Raw genomic sequence first — 8,418 nt, forward strand, 5'->3', positions numbered from 1 at the left:
CATGTTTCCATGTCCAAATCTAAAGCCGGCCTTACATGCTGCTACGCCTTCATAAGATTTATATATATACTATATATACATGCTTAATTTTATTGTTGGTCGGAAAGAGAATCTTACACATCGATGCCCCATCAGCACAATTTTCCTACATGTTCAACAACTTTTCAGCTCTTGAATTTTGAAGGTTAATGACTGTTGCTGTTTTGGTAAAATGAACAGTAAAAATACAGTTTTAGGTGAAGATACTAGAAATATGGTCAAATATTAAATGCTATGGGTATATATTGAATATGCATAATTTTATCAAACCTGTTGTTGGGTATAAGAATAGAAAGTGTTCCAAGTTCATGGTTAAGGATTTTAGATAAGTTTTGTAAGAATTGGGTTTTACTCCAGAATTATCCACATTCAAATATCTGTCAAAAATTAGGGTGAGTAGTGTTTGGACATGTTTGCAGAAAACTTGTGAAGACTAAGGTTTTGCTGATCAGTTGAGTGCACTCCAAAAATTAAGTATATAGGAAGGACTCAATGGAAGGATTCTATCAGCCGTGGCAAACAACCTCGTCACTACTCTTTGAAAGTGCCAATCAAAATTATTCTTGAGAAGAAGATCAATGAATAGGAGCTAGAGAAGATGAGAGAGCGATGATGGGCAGAAAATGACAGAGAGTTAGTTTGCTTGAAGTTTCATTCTACACCGTACATTTCATTTTCCGACCATTTTTCGAGCTAACTTTTCTGGTTCCGTAACTATTCCCTTTACACAAAGATTATAGTAATTATATTAGACAAAAGAAATACAAGGTGTCAATCCAACACAACCAAAAAAAAAATAATTTGTTTCAGAAAGGCTTTGAATCTGTTCTCTCTCTCTCTCTCTCTTTCTTTCTTAGAGGTTAGTAATCTTACTTTCTACGGTAAACTATTTAAAATAAAGTAGTAACTGGTGAATCATAGATTCATAGCCATCTATTTCATACTGATTGCCTTGCCATGTTTAACTGCATGAAAAGAATGGATATGCTACCAAATTATGAGGAGCATTAGACATTGGTCAATGGTGATTGTGTTGTAATGTGTCCCACACTACCTGGAGTTGCCCCCATTTGTACTAGTTATAAAGCTCCAGTTTCTCTCTTTAATACCTAGGTTTTAAGGAGAAGTGTGGATTGGGCTTTTCAATTTGGTATTAGAACTTCGTTAGGCCTGTGACTGATATACCGTTTATCCGGCTAGTGGATGTTGTGGTTTTATTTAAATGAATCCTCTTTTCTGAATCTAATTAAACCCCCACGAAAAAAACCTAACACTCTAATTTTCATGATTTTTTTATGATCCTATCTTGATTACACCCAATTCCCTGTTTGACAAAAGAGCCATTTGTATGCAATAATCACATTGTAGCGGGTATAGTTTAGCAGTAAAACTGTGATTCGTTCTATTAACCCCCTTAATAGTTAAGGGGTCTTTCAATTTAATTCATATTCCAATCAAAAACTTTATTTCTTAAAAGGATTTAATCCTTTACCTCTCAATGACAGATTCGAGGAAAAATATGCATTCTCGTGATTTGTGTTCAAAGACCAATTAGAAATTGAAAAATTGGATTATGAAATTGCGAAACATAATTTTTGAATTGGATTAATACTTCCAATTGAATAAGTATGGATAAAGGATGTGTTGGAATATGTCTCACATCACCTGGAGTTGCCCCATGTGTGCTAATTATAAGGTTTCAGTTTCCCTCTTCTTAATACTTGAATTTTAAGGAGAAGTGTGGGCTGAGCTTTTCAATTGATTGGTGAGCAACATTTTATATTTAGTGTTTTGGGAAGCATTAGGCTTGGTTTTGAGTTTTGAGTGAGTTGAAATTCTGTGAGCTTAAGAAAGCTCTCGCTCATGATATTAGAAGGCTTTTTGATAATTTAGTTCTCTCTCAAATTATAGATTGCAACGACTTACTGGTTTCCATTTCCGATCTTGGGAAGCAAAATTGCAGGAAACTAGGCATTTTTTTCCATATGCAAATGATTCTAGGTTGTAGAAAATCATCATCAAGTCATGATGATATATAGCAAACAGTATCGACAACCCATTTAATGAGAAAATTGTTTTCCATTGAAGTAAAAGCCTAACAAAATTTTTTACAATATTTATACAACTTTTTTCTCCTAATTTGTTACAATATTCAAATTGTTCTTTGGATCTATTTGTAATTATTGAGCTTGAGAGAGTGCTTGTTGAAGATATTTCAAAGTTCCACGATAATTCAGTAGTCTCATAAACCAAAATTCAAAATTGTCCATAGTAACTATTTCTATGTACTTCCGTGATGGTCTCTTTGTGTTTTGGCTTTCATTGGCTCTTTTTATCTTTATTAGTGGGATCGAGACCTGCATGTAATACACATTACTTACCTATTATATATTTATTTAAGATGTTAGCAAGAATGGATATGCATTCAGACATGGACAAAAATATATATATTGACTCGCTTTGTAATGGATTCTAACTGCCTGCCCATTCGAATAAGACAATTTAATGGATCTCTCACTGCAGAAGGCGACCTTGTCGGTGGAGATGAAGAGGCCTGCTATTGGACCAGCTGTTGTTGATAAATAGCATTGGGAAGCCTTTGACAACTTCTCTCCTTCTCTGATGCTGAAATTGTGCATGAAAATCTTCTCCACACCGCCTACTCTAATAATTTTAGCCCCCAAGCTCAGTTTCCCCTTCACAGTTTCAGATATCTTGAGTCCCAAACTCACTGCAATTTTCAAAAAATAATATAAGACACTGATAAAGACATATCATGATCATCAATTTTGTTTCAATGTTGAGAAGGCAGAGGAAATGCAAGCAAAATTCTGGATTTTCAACAAAAACCAAACAAATTCTGAATATTTCTTTGATTTCAAAACTTCTCAGTTTGTTTTTCTGCCTTCTTTTTGGCAGCAAAACAAATTGAGCTGTTAATATGATATGGATGCCAATAAACACTAAATAATTTTCTAGAAAAATAAACAACTATGTTCTTGAATTTAGTTTATTCTCAGACTCAATTGAAGGAAGGAAACAGTTAGTTATACCGTGCTCTCATATGCCATTTGCAAGGTTGTCTGCTTTTCCTCCAAGTTTGTTCATCCTCTCTACTTTATCTGCGCATTAGTTACAAATCAATTGTTAAACAATGTCTCTTCTCAATTTAATAATTCAAAACTAGCAAGTAAAAAAAATAATTTATCTCTTTATTGGTGATGAGAGTAATGGACAGACTTACACTGCTTTAATTTTAGAGGCCCATTTGAAGGAGGAGGAATATGGTATTGGCCGCTAGCAGGCTCTAGAAAAAGTCTGTTTGGATATGCCACTGACAATGAGCTGACTGGAATTCCACTAACATGTGCCAGAATCTGCTTCATATTCGGCAAAAATTGTTCCGATTTGATTATGTTACCTATTCCTTGGTTTCGCTGTCTTTCCCAGAATGTACTCTGATTTCCCAGAATGTTCCTTGAGAGATGCTTAGTTTGTGATGGTTGCAACCATGGATTCAGCAAATGTATTTATAGGGGGTAGAAAGGTAAGTTGGTGGATCTTGAATTTTTTAGTTGGATGAGTCATGTATACCTCATCCACATGAATAAAAAACACAAGTGCTCTATAGACATTCTTTAAAGAAGATTGATGTTGGACAGGTGATGATGTGTCTGGTTTCTTCTAGAAGGAGATTTTGCTGCAGAGAGGACCAAGTTTTATTTAGTGAAGATTTCACAAAAATGATCATCAAGTTATTCAAAGAAAATAATTAAATAGTAAATTGACAATATTATAATTATGTAATATTAGCATGACCAAAGACATTTTATTAGAGGCTAAACATTAAATAATTTTATTTTTTTTTTTCAAAATTTAAGAGGAAAGTGATAAATAAATTTGTTTCTTAAAATTCTAGTTGGTTTTTACAATTAAATCGGTTCAGCGGTTTCCAAGAAATTCCATTAAAACTTCCAAAGCTAGCATGCAATAATTTTTCATTTGTAAAGTAACTTCTAAAATTTTATTTTTTATATTTAATTGAAAAAATCTCTTTCAGCATTTGTTGTCAAGAGTTGGGAGGGAAATCAAACTCTTTGTGCAATTGGTGGATGAAAGTAAAATTATAGGATTACTTGGGTTAGCATTTCAATCCTACAAAGCAATGACACATTGGCTGCTTAGACTGTGTGTGAGCATGTGAATTAATCTTTTTGAGCTGGCATTTTAGCTTTCTGACACCATTTCTCTCTCTTAGTAACAGAACAAACCAACAAACCAAAGACTAAAAGGCATTGCTCACACACACACGCACACACACCCCGAACTTGTGAAGTAAACCAAACCAGCATTATGAAGGATACCATACAAATTATGCAGTGATATCATCTTGATGATTATTAGTGGACAATGCGTCTGTCATGTATAAGAGATTGGGTCAACATACCAAAATTGAGATCATTAGTTTTCAGCAGTTGTCTCTATTTAGAAATGTAAGACCTTTTTTTGAGAATTTAAATACCCAATTAATCTTAGGAAAGGGACTTGGATATGCTGCAAAATACAGCTGGTTTACCAACAACACTATAGAAAGTCTTTGGTTAAACCGTTCAATTAGACCTCCCTTCTTCTTATAGGCTTAATAATTGGTGCCTTGATCTATTCACCATGACGAGTAAAACCAAATTAGAATTCCAAAGCATTATTCATCATTCTAAATAATAATTAAAAAAAAAATATTGATACTTCAGCTTGACTGAAACCACAGAATCAAATTATCTGTACATTTCCGTTGTGAGGGAAAACAAAGTTAGTTGAAATAGACTCAGCACTCTTGAAATCAATTAACCCGTGTTTGGTTAGGAGATTTGAGGAGGAATTTGGAAAGAAAAATGAAAAAGGTAAGTGAAATGTAATAAAATATACTTATATTTCACTTAGTTTCACACATCTTTTTCCTTTTTCTTTTCAAATTCCTCCCCAAATCTTCTAACCAAACACAGCATAAGTGTTACTTAATTAGTGAGGAAAAGTGACTACTCCAAAAGTCACAAACTGATAGGATCAAACTACCCAAATGCTTTATATCTGAACTACAATTCTCATTTTTGACATTCCTTTTTTATCTTATCCTGAGGTGGAAAGTATTGGATAGCAGGGCAGGGCAGGGCAGATTAAAGAAAGATGATTCAACACTTTTCAATGGTGTCGCGCTCCAAGTTCCGTGACAATGCCGCACACTCATTTAAGTGAGCATGTAAGGCTAAGAGTCCAATCACATAACCCACAATGTAAAGTACTCAAATTAAATCTTTAATTATCATAATGCTAAAATCCATAAAAATAAATAATTCTTATGATATGAAATTGTCCACCAAGTCCACTAATATAATCCACTAACAAAATAATAATCCCAGTTCTTATATCATAGTCCTACTCTCAGTACTCCCACAAGTAAAAACCTCGCTCAGCTCTACTCCTCAGAATCTAAAAAAAAAATAAAAATAAGGGTAAGCTAGACAGCCCAGTAAATAACCAACCATCACTGCTAGCTGGATCAAGTATACCAAAAAAAAAAAAAAAAAATAGTCGATAACCAATAAATATATTTTTTGCTACCATTCAATAAATAAACAATTATTTTGTAAGATAATTTCATATCTGAAAATAAACAGTGTAGCAATACATTTTAATTGAAAAGACAATGAGGTAATTCGACGAAATTTCGTTGTTCAAAATTGATGGTTCGATATTCAATGGTTCAATGACGCAATTCACAAAACCCAAGTCTTGGTGACTACGGTCACTTAGCCCGTGACAAGGCCCAAAACCACACATAGGCCGGTGGTAAAACCCCAAAAGAAACTAGTTTCTATGCCAATAAATAACCCATATTGGTTAAGGTCCAAATCATAGTCAGACTATAGTGATGTTCAAAATTTAAACAATACACAACTTTTAAATAAAATATTCAATATTTTCAAAATAAACATTTAGTACAATTTTCATAATAGTTCCATAAAATATTCAAATAATTTTCATAATAATATTCGATGCTATTTTATACTTGACCCATATTTTATTTTAAGAGAACATGAAGGCTATGAATAAATACTTATAATTTTAAACGATTCAATAGGAATAAAAATGAACCAACAGTGGTAGAGGGTTACTTACACAAACGCTTAGAAATAATATTCCAACACCAACTCCAAACACCCAGCTCCACCACTTCAATCACACAAACCTAATAACAAAACCTCAAATAAATTAATATTTTTATGTGTTACATACACCCACAAAAACCCCACCATAATATATTAATGTATTGCTTTAATATCCAAGTGATCAAACCATTCAACCCAACTTTATAGCCAAACACACCCTTACCCATGATACAAAATTCACATTGTTTCTATTACCCACCCAAAGTTACACTTACACATTGCACCCAATTCTCAAAACATAAGTAGGCACCTATAGATCTTCCAAATCCCCTTAATGCATTGCTTGTTAAATTCCTCAACATAAACTTAATAATTAACAGTAAAGACAGATTTTACCTTAACCAATGTGCGTCCCAAAATCACCAATGTGCTGCCTTCAATCCCTATTGCAGCCTCACTTGAACCTCTCTTCTCTTTTTCTTTTCTTTTTTTTCTTTCACCTTTTCAAACCCTAGCCGCCTATGGAGCAATTGCCCAGCCTCTGTTTTGTTTGTTTTCCAAGACTTAAAGCCACAATAGGTGGGCTTATTAACCTAATTTCTCAAAGTTACAAAATTACCCATCTAAGTAATAGGAAATATAATGTCATCTCATAACTAATTCTTTGATATTAATAAATGACCCATATAAATTAATTTAATTACTTATCTATCCAATAAAATAATCCTACACACAACTTGGGTTTTACAGATGGTCCATCTCAACATGTTTGCATGTACAAATCTAAAGCCGGCCTTACATGCTATTACTTTCTGATAAGAAATATATATATATATATATATATAAATAATGTTATTGTTAGTTGGAAAGAGAATCAACGCATCATAGCCCCATCAGCACAATTTTTTCACTTGTTGAACAACTTTTTAACTCTTGAAGTTTCGAGGTTAGTAAGCATTGTTGGTTTTGTTTGAAATTTGTGCCCTTAAAATCAATCAATCTTAATATAAGTAATAAAATGAGAGATTAAAGAAATCTTAAAATCAGTCAATCTTTGGCTTCTTCACTCAATGCCATTTGTCTTTGTTTAATAAAATCACATCAGAAGATTGTAGGGTACTTTTATCTCTTCTTTAGTGGTTCTTCATATTTAGTATTACAATCCAAAAGCTCTTTCCCTTGGTTCTAATCAACAATAAAAAATAAGAACTCGTCTTGAATTTTGAAGGAGTACATTTACCAGATTATTTATAACATGAAAGTGTAATACAGCCAAAGGTCAAAGCAAACGAAGCCTTTTGATTTGGCTGACAATCACAAGTACAACACTTGTTGTCATGTTTGTTTGGTCGGATGGACTGAATTAGATGAGGTTAGCATTCCTAGGACTGTTAGTCTTAGACTATGTTTAGATCATGGATTTGGATAGGGATTTGGAAAGGGAAAGTTATCAATCCTTTGGATTGTGTACCCTATCCCATGTCCGGATGCACTATTAATCTGGACTATAATTTTCTTAGCCCAACATTGAATTATGCATTTTGCTGGATTATTAGTCCAATCCCAAGGCTATGTCTGCCCAAACAAGCATGAATAGAAGGATGATGGCAAGAACTGGAAAAGTTCTGTGACCAAATGGGCAGGCAATGGAAAACCTTGTTATTACTCTTTGAAAGTACAATCAGAATTGCTGTGAGAGGAAGATCAGTGAAATTTACAAGAGAAGCTGAAAAATGAGGGGCAGAAATTGAAAGAGAGTTAAATATCAATTTTAGTGATATTAATCTTGGAATTTAGGAGTGATTTGTAGATGGAAAATATCACATTTCCCTTCCTTTGTATTTTTTCCCTCCTCAAATTCTTCCTTAATCCAAGACCCAACACAGCCTAAGAAAATTCTTGCTTCTGTAAACCAGTAGCCAAAATTATTTGCAGTAGCTAAATCTCACGGCACAAAACCACTGACCCTTTGTTGATTATGAATTTTGTACTTCTCTCAAATTATTGTTTTCGACAATATACTGGTTTCCTTTTTCCACTTGTCATTCTTTACATATAATGCTAGGATGTAGCAAACAGAATCAATGACTCATTTACTGATGAGAAATTGCTTTCCATTGAAGCAAAAGCCTAAGTAAAAATTTGTTAGAATGTGATTATACAACTTTCTTCTCCTAATTCATATACACATCTAACAAATACATCTGTTCAA

The 8,418-nt window shown here is 33.3% G+C and overlaps 1 long non-coding RNA gene across 1 annotated transcript; it reads right to left on the reverse strand.

Annotated features, from left to right (window-relative positions):
- Positions 1–2,467: 2,467 nt before the first annotated feature.
- Positions 2,468–3,422, reverse strand: LOC114273467 (uncharacterized). Its single transcript, XR_014343478.1, has 3 exons — positions 3,284–3,422; positions 3,093–3,161; positions 2,468–2,770 (listed from the first exon to the last, which is right to left on the reverse strand). It is a non-coding gene; the product is annotated as an uncharacterized LOC114273467 (long non-coding RNA).
- Positions 3,423–8,418: the final 4,996 nt, after the last annotated feature.

Source organism: Camellia sinensis, chromosome 11, assembly GCF_055761805.1.
Source record: "Camellia sinensis isolate YWXY chromosome 11, ASM5576180v1, whole genome shotgun sequence".
Classification (NCBI taxonomy): domain Eukaryota; kingdom Viridiplantae; phylum Streptophyta; class Magnoliopsida; order Ericales; family Theaceae; genus Camellia; species Camellia sinensis.